We start from the raw sequence: 16,181 nt of genomic DNA, 5'->3' as shown, positions 1-16,181 counted from the left end.
GCTCTTACCAGAAAGACTAGGAAATTTCAGTGGATAGAGGACTGTGAGAACAGCTTCCGTGAGCTAAAAAGGAGATTGACCAGTGCCCCCATTTTGGCTCTACCAGACAACACCAGCAGCTTCGACATTTACAGTGATGCCTCTAAATTGGGATTAGGAGCAGTGCTGATGCAAGATGGTAAGGTGATCGCCTATGCCTCCAGACAACTCAAGGATTATGAGAAGAATTACCCTACTCATGACCTTGAGCTTGCAGCAGTAGTGTTCGCTCTCAAGATTTGGAGACATTACTTGTATGGAGCCCAGTGTAGAGTATATACAGATCATCAGAGTCTGAAGTACTTCTTCACTCAGAAGGATCTGAATATGCAACAGCACAGATGGCTAGAGCTGGTCAAAGACTATGATATTGATATCCTCTACCATCCTGGAAAAGCCAATAAGGTAGCAGACGCACTCAGCAGAAAGTCTAATGCTACCGTATTGTCCCTCGCAGCCATGTCACCGCCCCTACAGAAGGAGATCATAGATTTCTGTCTCGAGCTTATAATGGGACAGCTCTCTACCTTCACCTTAGAGTCTACCTTGCTTGGTGACCTCCAGACAGCCCAGGAACAGGATCCTGGAATTCAGAAAATCAAGCAAGGGTTAGCAGAATCAGAAGGTAGAGAATTCAGAGTGTCCGATAGTGGGGTGTTGTACTTTGGTGACAGACTTTGTGTTGCAGATCAAGAGGAGCTACGGAGACAAATTTTAGATGAGGCTCACAAGACTCCCTATGCGATGCATCCAGGTTCCTCCAAAATATATCAAGACCTGAAGAAACATTTTTGGTGGCCCGGGATGAAGCGAGACATCGCCAGATATGTTAGCATCTGCCTCACCTGTCAGAGGGTCAAGGCAGAACATCAGCGACCAGGAGGAGTTCTACAGCCTATACAGATTCCAGAATGGAAGTGGGAGGATATCTCTATGGATTTCATAGTGGGACTACCCAGAACCACGAATGGTTTTGACGCCATCTGGGTAATAGTCGACAGGTTGACTAAATCAGCCCACTTCTTAGCTATCAGGATATCCTACTCCATGGAGAAGCTAGCTCAGTTGTATCTTCAGGAGATTGTCAGACTTCATGGAGTCCCACGGACCATTATTTCAGACAGAGACAATAGATTCACATCACACTTCTGGGAGTGTGTACAGTCAGCGTTGGGCACTAAGTTGAAGTTCAGCACAGCATTCCATCCTCAGATAGATGGTCAGACGGAGCGAGTAAACCAGGTACTCGAAGATATGCTCCGAGCGTGTGCCCTAGACTTCAAGGGAAGTTGGTGCAAATATCTGAGCTTAGCAGAATTTGCATACAACAACAGCTATCAGGCCACTATCGGCATGGCACCTTACGAGGCTCTCTATGGGCGGAGGTGTAGATCTCCAATCTGCTGGTATGAGAATGGTGAACAGAAAGAGCTAGAACTTCAGACAGATCTAGTGGCAGATACCACAGCAGCTATACAGCAGATCCGCCAGAGGATAGAGACAGCTCAGAGCCGCCAGAAAAGCTATGCTGATAAACGGCGCAGACCCTTAGAGTTTTCAGTTGGGGATTCAGTGTTCCTTAGAGTAGCTCCCATGAAGGGAGTAATGCATTTTGGGAAGAAGGGCAAGCTAAGTCCCAAATATGTGGGACCATACCTTATCAGCAGAAGAGTGGGCAAGGTAGCATATGAGCTAGAGCTACCCCAGGAAATGTCAGTTGTCCAAGCGTATTTCATGTCTCTATCTGAAGAAGCATACCCAGATGCCACCGGTGATTGAGCCCAGTCGGTGCAGATCCATGAAGACCTCAGCTATGATAGTCGGCCTATTCGGATAATAAACCGAGCAATTAAGAAATTGCGGAACAAAAATACAATTAGTCAGTTATTTACGATCACACGAGAAGGCGACTTGGGAGGCAGCTTGACAGAGACGGAGTATCGAATTGTTCTAAGTTCGGGCGAACATTTTATAAGGTATGGGGGATTGTAACGCCCGAAAATTCTCAAACTTGCATTATAAATATTCTATGATTTTTCTGGAATTTTTAGATATTTTTTCGGAATTTTCCGAGTAGCGGAAATAGCAAAAATAATTATAAGAATAAAAAGGCTTAAGCGGGAATCGAACACGGGACCTCTCGGGTCCGCTAAACCTTTAGTTAGCCTTAGTAACCGGTGAACCCAGCAAGGCCGTGCTGAAAGAAAGAGGAACCAATTATATTTATATTAGAGTTGGGTTTAATAATCCACTTAATATAAATTAAGAACTTAAGTTGGGTTTGGTTTAATTTGGTTCGGCAGCCTCTCCTCACAAAAACCTCACGCCACTTTTCTCCAAACCCTCACCGCCGCCTCTCCCTTCTTCTCCTCTTCCTCACGCACGGCACACCAAGCCCCAAGGGCCAAGGGAACTTCTTCCGGCGAGATCTCTGATACGAGGACGTTCCCCTTCGCGAGAAGAACACGTAGACACGAGCGGATCGTCGAGAAGATCATCTCCAGGGTTCTAGCGAATAGAATCGTGAAATTACGAATAGGAGGTGAAACCCTCACTGCGGTATAATGGCTTGGTTTGAGTTTTCATGCTTTATGCCCTAGATATGATAAAAATCTGCATGCACCTAACTAAAGCATGAAAACTCAAGCGGGCTGTTATCTGCGGTGACTCTTACCTCTGATCGTCGATTCTATTTTCGGTGGAGATGATCTTCTCGACGATCGGTCGTCTCTCGGGGATTCATGACCCTGGCAGTGATGGGAGATGGAGGCGGCGTTTGGAGAAGAAATTTGGTGTGGGAGGCTGGCCGGCAGCTAAACCAAACCCAACAAGTTCTTAATTTATATTGGTGGATTATTAAACCCAACTCTAATAGTGGTTCTCTTTCGACGCGACCTGTTGTTACTGATTCTAGGCTAACAAGGTTTAGCGGGAATCATTCGCCTTATAATTATTTTTGCTATTTCAGCTACTCGAAATTCGGATCTAAAATTCAGGGAAAATCATGGAATATTATAATGCAAGTTTGCGTTACAATCCCATACTATAAAGTTCGTCCTCAATTTACAACAGTGCGGGTGCTCTCTCATGCCGTCGGCTTCTAAGTGGTGACTATGCCAAATAACGACTGGTGCTTTGTTCGCGATTTCTTAACTGCTGTCTGATAATGGGTCGACTATCATGGGCGGGTCTTCAGATGCTGTCGGTGCTCAATCACGGGTGGCATCCGTATGCTCTTCGATGGGACATGAAATCGTTGTGGACGGTGACATTTGGGGTAGCTCTGCTCCCACTCCTGATGGTGTGGTCCCATGTCGGGACTTAGCCCGCTCTTCTTGGCGCGTTACTCCTTCGTGGAACTACTGATCTTGCTAAACTCTGAGCTCGGCGGCCTCTATCTGCTGGCTGATCTGTGGTCTGCTCACATCTACATGCACCAGCATATTGGAGATCTGCACCTCCGCCCATGGAGTGCCTGGCGGCGGCTATGCTGGATGTTTGCTGTGCCCGTGGTCTCAGAGTCTCACGGGCCTCGAGTTTACGTCTGATTTCTGTCTGGTGCTCGGTGGTGGTGCGTGGGACTCATGAAGACGATCATCTCTCTGAGCTGGCTTCTCCGGATATCAGAACGTCAACCGTGATGGCGCCATTAGTCGATATCCTCCCACTTCCATTCTCCGAATCAGTGAACTCCTCCGTCGCGATTTGTCTGTTCTCCGACGCGGGTCCTTGGGTTTCTTCGGTCTTGATATATTTGAACTGGATGCATCGCATAGGAGTCTTGTGAGCCTCATCTGTGTCTCCGATGCTGCCTGCGAAAGTCTGGGTCTCCACTGCCTGATTCTGTAACCGCGATTTTCTCAATTCGGGATCTGCGGGTTCTGAGGTCTGGACTCTGGGTGAAGAGCTGTCCCGAGCTATCTATGATCTCGCTGCAGGGGCTGCTCTGACAATGGCATTAGACTTTGCTGCGATCGCTCTGTATTACGGATGGAAGAGGATATCAATATCTCTTTGACCAGCTCTGTCGCCTGTCGGATCATTCGAGTGAAGGTTTCGACTGATCTATATACTCGCGGGTTCCATACAAATAATGTCTCCAAATTCAAGCTCAAGGTCATGAGTAGGGTAATTCTTCTCATAATCCTTGAGTTGTCTGGAGGCATAGGCGATCGGCCTTACAGCTTAGTAGTAGAAGGCGGGTCGTTACAGAGTGGTATCAGAGCAGTGTTCCATACTTCCTACACACACATCAGCATTGACCTGCAGTGGTATCACTGGATCGATTGACCAGCCGGGATCGATCAGCCGATCGATCCAAATTATCGTCCTGGGCACGGTAGCGTGCTGGATCGATCCAACCTATGTCCCACATACAGTAGCCGGCTGGATCGATTACTGGATCGATCCGACTATTCCAATCGATCCATGGATCGATTGGGAGGTCTGATAACGGCTGAGAAGTGTTTGTTTCAGTTCTTTGGCCATGGGGGATGTAATAACGACATGAATAGCTTAGATTACACCCCTTAGCAGGCATAGAATCATGAAAAGTTATTAGTTTAGCAAATTTTTAATTAGTACAGTTCCGCATCTAGTTTAGAGATGGTCAGGGAACAGTTAGCACAGCATAACTGTGACGATCGACCTTACAGCTTAGTAGTAGAAGGCGGGTCGTTACAGTGTGTGCTCTTAATCCTAATATAATAACAAGCACATATATTTGATATTTATTTCTTTAATTTATCAATGGGTGAGATTTAGTTCGATGAATCAATAAGCCCGATAAGTTGGGAAATGATATCACTTATAGTGTGTGTTGTTGATTATAGAATGAAACTGTGTCCTAGAGATACTAGGTTGATAATGTCCCTAAGATGAGCTCATAAAGATTGTCATGTTAAACCCTGCAGATGGACTTAGTCCGACATGATGATAAGGTTGAGTGGTACTATTCTTGGACTAAGATATTAATTAAATGAGTTGTCAGTAACTCACTTAATTAGTGGGCATTCGATATATTAAACACAGGGAGACTAACACACTCATAATAAGAAGGAGCCCAAAAATTTAATTTGGGATTGATGCGGTAGTTCAATGATAGTTCACTTGTGGAATGAATTATCATTGATAAAATTAAGTTGTGTGTTCGCGGCGAACACGGGATGCTTAATTTTATCGGGAGACCAAAACCAATTCCTCCTCTCGGTCCGTATTGTAGCCTCTTATTTATAGAGTTCTATACCCACCTATACCCACCTTCTATACCCACCAATAGGGGGTCGGCCAAGCTAGCTTGGGAACCAAGCTAGGGCCGGCCTAGGTATAAAATTGGGTGGCCGGCCCTAGCTTGAACCCAAGCTAGTGGGGGCTGGCCAAATCAAATTAAATTAAAAAAGAAATTTAATTTTAATTTTTATTATGTGGAAGATATAATTTATTAAAGAGAATTAAAATTAAAATATCTCTCTTGTAAAAGATCTACAAAAGAATTAAAGGAGAGAGAGTAGATCTCTTTCCTTATTTATAGATTGGTGAGATATTTTATTTTCTCTTTAAAATTATCCACATGTTGATAAAATTAAAATTATAGAAATTTCTTTTTATCAACCATGAAGAGATTTTTGAAGAGAAATTTTAATTTTAAAATTTTCGGAAATAAATTAGGAAGTTTTAATTGTTGATTGAAACTTGTCCAATTTGTTCTTCATGATGTGGCCGGCCACTTGAATTTAATTGGGGAAATTTTATTTTATTTTTCTCAATTAAATCATGTCAAGGAAATTAAGGAAATTTTATTGTAATTAAATTTCCTAATTTGCCTAGGCCAATGAATATAAAAGAAGGGGTGAGGGTGCCTTCATGAGAGAACCCTCTTTTATTTTTCCTCCCTCTTTTATTCCTTGGTGTGGCCGGCCATCCTCTCCCTCTCTTCCTCTTGTGGTGGCCAAACCTCTCTCTTCCCTTGGAGCTCTTGTGGTGGCCGAATACTACTTGGAGAAGAAGAAGAAGAAGGAGAGAAAGCTAACATCTCTTGGAGCTTGGTTAGTGTTTTGATTTTCTTCCTTGGTGAAGCTTCTTTCTTTGTGGCCGAACCTAGCTAGGAGGAGAAGAAGGTGGTTGGTGGTTTCTCATCTCGGAAGATCGTTGCCCACACAACGCCCGAGGTTAGAAGAGGAATACGGTAGAAGATCAAGAGGTCTTTTTACAAGGTATAACTAGTATTTCACTTTTCCGCATCATACTAGTTATTTATGGAAATAATACCAAATACAAGAGGCATACGATTAGTATTTCGAATATGTTTTTCGATGTTGTATTCTTTTATATTTTATTTTTTCCCTTGTGATTTGATTGTTCTTTTCGGTTAACCTAAAGTTATTTTAGGAAATTAAATATTAAATTTCTATAAAAGGTTTTGTCTAGTCGGTGGTGGTTGCTCCCATATCCAAGAAGGCCATGTGCCTCGCCATGTCAGTACTGGGAACCAATTATGAAAATTAATATTTAATGGAATTAATAACTTAAGGTGATTTGGGTCAAACATGTTAAGTTCCGCAGGAGATCCAAGTCTAAACCTAAAAGAACAAATAGATTAAGTTTTGGATCAAACGTTTTAAGTTCCACAGGCGATCCAAAATTTAATTTAAAAGAACACATGGTAGCTAGGAAAAGGTTCAGACCTATGTACAAAATTTTTGTACAGTGGAACCTCTAGGTTTTCCGAGTAGCAACCAACAATTGGTATCAGAGCTAGGGTTTTGCCTCTGTGTATTTGGTATTTAGAATAATTATGCACATGTCATACATAATTTAGGCAGGATAATAGTAGGATATGCTAACTCTTTGGATGCATGATCCAACTATTATGGCTTTTAATTATTATGTGTGTGATTGGACCCTTGGACATGTCAAGGGCATTTATTTACGTGTGCATGATTTATTATAAAATACAGCAGGAGCTGTATTTAGTTTTATTAGGATTTTATTTTTGATCTAGATACATGTACATTCCTTTTATGGAATATAGGATCAAAAACTGTAAAATTCTATTTATGTCGCAAATCGAATCTTGTAAAGCGTGGAACTCTCGAAGGACCAGAAGCGCAGCGGAATAAGGAACAAGATGGATGCGACAGCTAGACCCAGTGGCGGTGGCCAAATATGGCAACAGCTTGGGATGACAACACACGGAGGACAATCAAAGATAAAAGCCATAATAGTTGAAAATTAGATTTTTCTATTTATTGCTTTTATATTGTGCTGTGTGTGCATGTTAGTATACTTGTTTAGTAGGCTAGCATAGTTAAAATTCCTCATTTATAAATAACTAAGTGGGAGAGGGATTTTTAAGTAAATCCCATGGTCTCCATTACTGGTTTGTAAGTAATGCAAACAAGCTTGCGCGTTGGCTCTGAGTGCCTTCCTCCATAACGGATGAGCTTGTTTATGGATCACTAGGACAAACTTCCATTTTTGGATGACTATAGGAAGTTAATTAAGAGCGTGTGATCTTCCCCAACGGAAGGGGCATAATCTTATTAATGGACTTAGTGTCAAGTAATGGTATACACTTAGACACATATAATAGTATCCTCCCCATCGGAGTCACTGCTATTATTTGTGTGACCAAATGATACCAACTATTAATTTTATTTGTCAAAAAGTTAGGTTGACAAGATAATAAAATTAATGGGTTAAAACCCTCCTTTTACAAATGTTGAATTTGTATACGTCCACACTAACGTGGCATACAAAATTCACGGTGTTTTGAGGCGTTGGTTAATTTAAAATAGTATTGCTTGAGGAATCAATATTATTCTAAATTTAGAGTTCTGACCAAAAGTTATTTGTGATTCTTAGGATGACTTTCAACCCACTGTCCAACATACTACAACAGAATAGGCTTACTGGACCTAACTACAAAGATTGGAAAAGAAACCTGGATATTGTTCTTAATGCTGAAAGCTATAAATTTGTACTGACTGAGACTTGCCCTGATGCACCCAATGGTGAATCTACCCAAGAGGAGATTGAATATCATAAGAAATGGATAAAAGCTGATGAGATGGCGCGGTGTTACATTTTGGCTTCAATGTCAAATGTATTACAACATCAGCATCAAGATTTACCAACAGCTTATGATATCATGAACAATCTCAAGGAACTCTTTGGTCATCAGGACAGGGCTTCTAGGAAAGAAGCCATAAGAAAGATAATGACAGCCACCATGCAAGAAGGTACTCCTGTGAGGGATTATATCCTAAAGATGATGACTTATCTGAACGAAATACAAATCCTTGGAGGTGAAATTGATGGGGAAACCCAGATCGATATGATCCTCCAAACACTACCTAGAAGTTTTGAGCAGTTCCACCTAAACTATAATATGAATAAGAGGATATATTCATTAGCGGAACTACTGACAGAACTCCAGGCAGCAGAAGGATTATTTCGCCATAATTCTCAGATTCACTATGCTGAAAATGGTTCTACTTCTAAACCGAAAGGAAAGAAGAAGAAGAAGCAAGTTGGCTCAGCAAAGAAGGTGAATAAATCTCAGAGTACAGGATTTAAAGCTGGAGTGAAGAAGTCGAAAGGCAAGTGTTTCATCTGCAAGCAGTCAGGGCATTGGAAGGCGGACTGTCCCCGTAGGAATCAAAACAAAGGGGTTCCAGGAAACCCGACGACTATCTGAAGGAGAGATTACCGTCTACATGGGCAATGCTACTAAGGTGGCAGCTGTTGCAGTGGGAGACGTCTACTTATCTTTTAGTAGAAATAAAAATTTGGTTTTAAGAAATTATCTTTATGTACCCAGTTTTAGAAAGAATTTAATTTCAGTTTCTAAACTGTTTTTAGATGAATATTCAGTTTCTTTTAGTAACGATGTAGTTATTAAAAGAAATAAAGTGATTATCTGTTCTGGTGCATTAGTTGGCAATTTGTATACTTTAGATCCAATTTCTTCCACAAAGCAAAACATGGAAATTTATAACTCATCTTCTAACTCTAATAAGAGAAAAGAACCTTCGAAAATGAACCAAGCATATCTTTGGCATCTAAGGCTTGGTCATATTAACTTAAGTAGGATTCAGAGGCTTATAGCCGATGGACTTTTGAGTTCATTTGAGTTGGAAAATTTTCTAACTTGTGAATCTTGCTTGGAAGGTAAAATGACCAAGAGGCCATTCAAGGCCAAGAGGTATAGAGCCAAAGAAGTGTTAGAATTGGTTCATTCTGATTTGTGTGGTCCTATGTCTGTCCAGGCAAGAGGTGGTTTTGAATATTTCGTCTCTTTTATAGATGATTATTCAAGATACGGATACATTTACCTAATGCGCCGCAAGTCTGAGTGCTTTGATAAGTTCAAAGAATACAAGGCTGATGTGGAGAAACGATTTGGTAAAAGTATCAAGACACTACGGTCTGATCGTTGTGGTGAATACCTCTTAGGAGAGTTTAGGAATTACTTATCAGAGGTCGGGATTCAATCCCAATTATCTGCACCTGGAACACCCCAACAGAATGGTGTGGCAGAACGAAGGAATATGACTCTTATGGAGATGGTTAGATCGATGATGAGTTATTCAGAATTACGAAATTTGTTTTGGGGATATGCTCTGGAAACAGCAGTATACGCACTGAACTTAGTACCTTCTAAATCAGTTTCTTCTACTCCCATAGAATTGTGGAATGGGCGAAAACCTAGTCTAAGACATATTCGGATTTGGGGTAGTCCAGCACATGTGCTGAAACCAGATGCTGATAAGTTAGAATCTCGTACAGAAGTTCGTGTATTTGTGGGATATCCCAAAGGAACGAAAGGTGGTTTATTTTATAGTCCTAAAGACCAGAAGGTCATTGTTAGCACCAATGCCCAATTTTTAGAAGAAGACTATATAATTGATTACAAGCCCAGTAGCAAAATTGTTTTAGAAGAACTAAGAGAGGACACGTCTACCTTAGTACCAATAGTACAAGATGAAGTACCACAAGAGACTGCAACACGTGTCACACATGATACACAACCACAGACGGTGCCTCGTCGTAGTGGGAGGGTTGTGAGGCAGCCTGATAGATTCATGTTTTTGGGAGAGTCTTTGGACTTGGTACCGGGTAAACATGAACCTGATCCCCGAACATATGACGAAGCACTCCAAGATATAGATGCAGCATCTTGGCAAAATGCGATGAATACTGAAATAGAGTCCATGTACTCTAATAAGGTCTGGGAGCTTGTAGAACCACCTGATGGTATAAAAGCCGTTGGATGCAAGTGGATTTACAAATGGAAAAGAGGGATAGACGGGAAGGTAGAAACCTTCAAAGCTAGGCTTATTGCGAAAGGGTATACTCAGAAAGAGGGAATCGATTATGAGGAAACTTTTTCACCGGTAGCCATGCTTAAGTCTATCCGGATACTCTTATCCATTGCTGCTCATATGGATTATGGGATTTGGCAAATGGATGTCAAGACAGCTTTCCTTAATGGAAGTCTTGAAGAGAACATCCATATGAAGCAACCAGAAGGGTTCATTGAAAAAGGCAAAGAGCATCTAGTGTGCAAGCTCAATCGGTCCATTTATGGACTGAAGCAAGCTTCAAGATCTTGGAACATCCGATTTAATGAAGTAATCCAGTCATATGGATTTATTCAAAGTCTGGATGAGTCTTGTGTATATAAGAAGTGTAACGGAAACGTGGTGGTATTTCTTGTAGTATACGTAGATGATATTTTGTTAATTGGCAACAATGTCAAGGTATTATCAGACGTAAGGGTATGGTTGTCCAAACAATTTGATATGAAGGACTTAGGAGAGTGTGCACACATTCTTGGGATCAAAGTAATAAGGGATCGCAAGAAAAGAATGTTGTGTCTGTCCCAAGCTTCGTATATAGATACAATCCTTGCTCGTTTTAGCATGCAAGATTCCAAGAAAGGTTTCTTACCTTTTAGGCATGGAATATCTCTATCTAAAGAGATGTCTCCAAAGACATCAAAGGAGATAGAAGACATGAAAGTAGTTCCTTATGCTTCGGCTGTAGGAAGCCTTATGTATGCAATGCTATGTACGAGACCTGATATTTGTTTTGCCGTAGGCATGGTCGTGATATCAGGTAACCTGACAAGGACATTGGACCTGTAAAGCATATATTAAAGTACCGAGAAGGACTAGAGATTATATGCTAGTTTACCAAGCGACGATTTGCTCCCTGTGGGTTACAGTTGATTTCCAATCAGATAGGGATAACAGTAAGTCTACATATGGCTATGTGTTTACTTTAGGAGGTGGAGCCATTTCATGGAGGTGTTAAGCGATGCGTTTCGACTCAACCATGGAAGGCGAGTATGTAGCGACCTAAGGGACTAGAAGCAGTATGGCTCAAGAACTTTCTAATGGACTTAGATGTGATTCCTGGTTTTCCCAAAATCATCACAATTTATTGTGATAATAGCGGTGCAGTTGCTAACTCGAAGGAACCACGAGCTCATAAGGCAAGTAAACATATAGAGCGCAAGTACCACCTGATACGAGATATCGTGAAGCGAGGAGAAGTTGTCATCGCCAAGATTGCATCAGCGGATAACCTGGCAGATCCTTTCACTAAGGCCCTTCCGGCGAAAGCTTTCGATCGGCATGTGGAAGGAATGGGAATCAGATGTTTGGCAGAAGATATGGCAGCTTAGTCATTAGTATAAGTGGAAGATTGTTGGAGTGTATACTGAAAGCCTAAGCTTTTGTAAACATTTGTTTTGAATAGAGAATCACATTTGGTCAAATTATCTACATTTGCTTGTAGTTGTTCAATTAATTTATATTATAGATAACATAGTATGTGGTGTCACATACAGAAGATGATGTTATCAGTACCTTATAAATTATAAACAGTAGCTCACGACCAAAATGGAAAGGAACAAACCATTGGAAGGTCGTAGTGTAATTAGGAATTAGTTTATCTTAACTATCTAATTACACTAGTACACTTAGAGTGTATTGAGTAGGACCATTAGAGGTCATTTCTTTTATACTGACTTTATAAAGAAACAATGACCTCAGTTATTATGGAAGTGTGTGCTCTTAATCCTAATATAATAACAAGCACATATATTTGATATTTATTTCTTTAATTTATCAATGGGTGAGATTTAGTTTGATGAATCAATAAGCCCGATAAGTTGGGAAATGATATCACTTATAGTGTGTGTTGTCGATTATAGAAGGAAACTGTGTCCTAGAGATACTAGGTTGATAATGTCCCCAAGATGAGCTCATAAAGATTGTCATGTTAAATCCTGCAGGTGGACTTAGTCCGACATGATGATAAGGTTGAGTGGTACTATTCTTGGACTAAGATATTAATTAAATGAGTGGTCAGTAACTCACTTAATTAGTGGACATTCAATATCTTAAACATAGGGAAACTAACACACTCATAATAAGTAGGAGCCCAAAAATGTAATTTGGGATTGCTGCGGTAGTTCAATGATAGTTCTCTAGTGGAATGAATTATCATTGATAAAATTAAGTTGTTTGTTCGGGATGAACACGGGATGCTTAATTTTATCGGGAGACCAAAACCAATTCCTCCTCTCGGTCCCTATCGTAGCCTCTTATTTATAGAGTTCTATACCCACCTATACCCACCTTCTATACCCACCAATAGGGGGCCGGCCAAGCTAGCTTGGGAACCAAGCTAGGGCCGACCTAGGTATAAAATTGGGTGGCCGGCCCTAGCTTGAACCCAAGCTAGTGGGGGTCGGCCAAATCAAATTAAATTAAAAAAGAAATTTAATTTTAATTTTTATTATATGGAAGATATAATTTATTAAAGAGAATTAAAATTAAAATATCTCTCTTGTAAAAGATCTACAAAAGAATTAAAGGAGAGAGAGTAGATCTCTTTCCTTATTTATAGATTGGTGAGATATTTTATTTTCTCTTTAAAATTATCCACATGTTGATAAAATTAAAATTATAGAAATTTCTTTTTATCAACCATGAAGAGATTTTTGAAGAGAAATTTTAATTTTAAAATTTCCGGAAACAAATTAGGAAGTTTTAATTGTTGATTGAAACTTGTCCAATTTGTTCTTTATGATGTGGCCGACCACTTGAATTTAATTGGGGAAATTTTATTTTATTTTTCTCAATTAAATCATGTCAAGGAAATTAAGGAAATTTTATTGTAATTAAATTTCCTAATTTGCCTAGGCCAAGGAATATAAAAGAAGGGGTGAGGGTGCCTTCATGAGAGAACCCTCTTTTATTTTTCCTCCCTCTTTTATTCCTTGGTGTGGCCGGCCATCCTCTCCCTCTCTTCCTCTTGTGGTGGCCGAACCTCTCTCTTCCCTTGGAGCTCTTGTGGTGGCCGGATACTACTTGGAGAAGAAGAAGAAGAAGGAGAGAAAGCTAGCATCTCTTGGAGCTTGGTTAGTGTTTTGATTTTCTTCCTTGGTGAAGCTTCTTTCTTTGTGGCCGAACCTAGCTAGGAGGAGAAGAAGGTGGTTGGTGGTTTCTCATCTCGGAAGATCGTTGCCCACACAACGTCCGAGGTTAGAAGAGGAATACGGTAGAAGATCAAGAGGTCTTTTTACAAGGTATAACTAGTATTTTCCTTTTCCGCATCGTACTAGTTATTTATGGAAATAATACCAAATACAAGAGGCATACGATTAGTATTTCGAATATGTTTTTCGATGTTGTGTTCTTTTATATTTTATTTTTTTCCCTTGTGATTTGATTGTTCTTTTCGGTTAACCTAAAGTTATTTTAGGAAATTAAATATTAAATTTCTATAAAAGGTTTTGTCTAGTCGGTGGTGGTTGCTCCCATATCCAAGAAGGCCATGTGCCTCGCCACGTCAGTACTGGGAACCAATTATGAAAATTAATATTTAATGGAATTAATAACTTAAGGTGATTTGGGTCGAACGTGTTAAGTTCTGCAGGAGATCCAAGTCTAAACCTAAAAGAACAAATATATTAAGTTTTGGATCAAACGTGTTAAGTTCCGCAGGCGATCCAAAATTTAATTTAAAAGAACACATGGTAGCTAGGAAAAGGTTTAGACCTATGTACAAAATTTTTGTACAGTGGAACCTCTAGGTTTTCCGAGTAGCAACCAACAGTAAGAAACCCCTCACCTGCAGTATAAGTAGTTTTCGTATGATTGTATGCTTGTAAATTAGACGCATGTAGTTTTTCGACACCTAGGGTGTATTTAACCCACTTCACAGTTTTAGGGACTTAGTGAGCACCTCTAGATGGGTCGGACACGTCCTTCCCCTACAGTTGGAGGATGTAGACGCTGTCGGGTGCCTAGAGGCGGTCTCCCTAATAGAGGGGAGGGTTAGAGCACACCAAGTGTTCGATAAAGTGCTTAGAACAGTAAAATGTAACTTAGGCATTTTAACAGCTCAGCTAAATGCTATAGAAGCATTTAATTAGCACAGTTAGTTTATTACAGCTTATATGGGACTACGGTCCAATGGCTGGGCTCCCACAGTCGCCTCTAGGTTCAGACAACCTAGCTCTAGGTTCATATAACCTAGAAATAGCAAGATAAGCAGAAATTAGCTAAATTCAGTATTTTACTTTCTCAGTGGCACTATACTGGATTAGATATCCATTGGGTTGGACTCCTACAGTCGTCCCTAGGTTCAGATAACCTAGTAACCCTACTAAATTCGGGACTTGTAAACCCGGGTCTAGTTAGGGATGCACGCACAGCAAGTACAGTTGTCGGGCCCAAACAGCAGCATGATTATGTATTTTCACATATTATGTAATTAGTTTTCAAACTTCATAAAATAGCTATGTGAATTTAGTACAGCTTTAGCATCAGATTAGTATTAACTTAACTCAGCTTTTACATCAGTTTAGCTTTTGTTGATAGAACATGATAGTGTATGATTAGCTCTTATTTCCATGTTCAATCATGATTGCCATGTTTGTATGATATATGTCATACCATGCTTTAACATGTTCAGCATAGATTTCAATAGCATGTTTTTAAAAGCATATTGTATCGTATGCATGTTTTTGTGAGGTAGATGGTTTCTTACTAAGCGAAAACTTACAGATACTATTTTCCTTATACTGCAGATAAAGGTAAAGGAAAGATGGACTAGCGGAGGCTGGAGGGCAATGCGATGAAGATGTGTGTGGGCAGGAGTTTGGAATAAAGATCTTAGGGATCTAGCAAGTTTTGTTTAAAACATTATAACACTTTAGCATTTTGTTTGTTCAGTACTTTAGTATGTTTAAATGCCATGAACTAGTAAATTAAACACTCTACCATGCTTAGAACATTAAGTATGTGATGTTAGAATGTTTTATAGCCATGTTAGAACTTATGTATGTGAATTTGTAAAGAATTAGTGCTGAAATCAGAGTTCCAGTATGAAATCAGAAACCCCAATCGATTGACCGATCAATTGGAGGCTTCTCAATCGATCAGCCGATCGATTGAGAGGTTCGTACGCGAACAGTAAGCTTCTGGATCGATCAGCCGATCGATCCAGACGCATTCTGTAGCGAACAGAGAAGTCTGGAATCGATCACTGGATCGATCCGGATGTCTTCTGTTGCGAACAGAAGGGTCGGGGATCGATCACTGGATCCATTGAACAGCCTGGATCGATCAGCCGATCGATCCAGAATATTGTCCCGAGCACAGTAGAGTGCTGGATCGATCACTGGATCGATCCAACTCTAGTTCACCATACAGTAGCAGGCTGGATCGATCCAACCATTCCAATCGATCTGTGGATCGATTGGGAGGCCTGTAATGTGCTGGGAAGCCTTTAATTCAGTTCCTTGACCATGGGGGAGGTGAAATATGTTATGAATAGTTAGATCACACCCTTAGCATGTATAGAATCAAGAAATGTTAGTAGTTTAGCAAAAAATTTAATTAGCACAGCTTCCGCATCTAGATTAATGATGGTCAGGGATTATAGATTAGCACAGCATAATGTTGTAACGCCTGCCCTCCCTGCTACCCTAAGGGACGGGGCTACGATACTCTACGTATAAATTTTTCTTTTTTTTTAAAACAGCGGAAGACTTAAAATAATTTTCATAGTTTTAATAAAACTTTTCTTTTAAATTTCTTTTGAACTATACTATCACATGG

This window comes from Zingiber officinale, chromosome 3A (assembly GCF_018446385.1).
Source record: "Zingiber officinale cultivar Zhangliang chromosome 3A, Zo_v1.1, whole genome shotgun sequence".
Taxonomy (NCBI): Eukaryota; Viridiplantae; Streptophyta; class Magnoliopsida; order Zingiberales; family Zingiberaceae; genus Zingiber; species Zingiber officinale.
Note: the sequence above shows the minus strand (reverse complement) of the source record.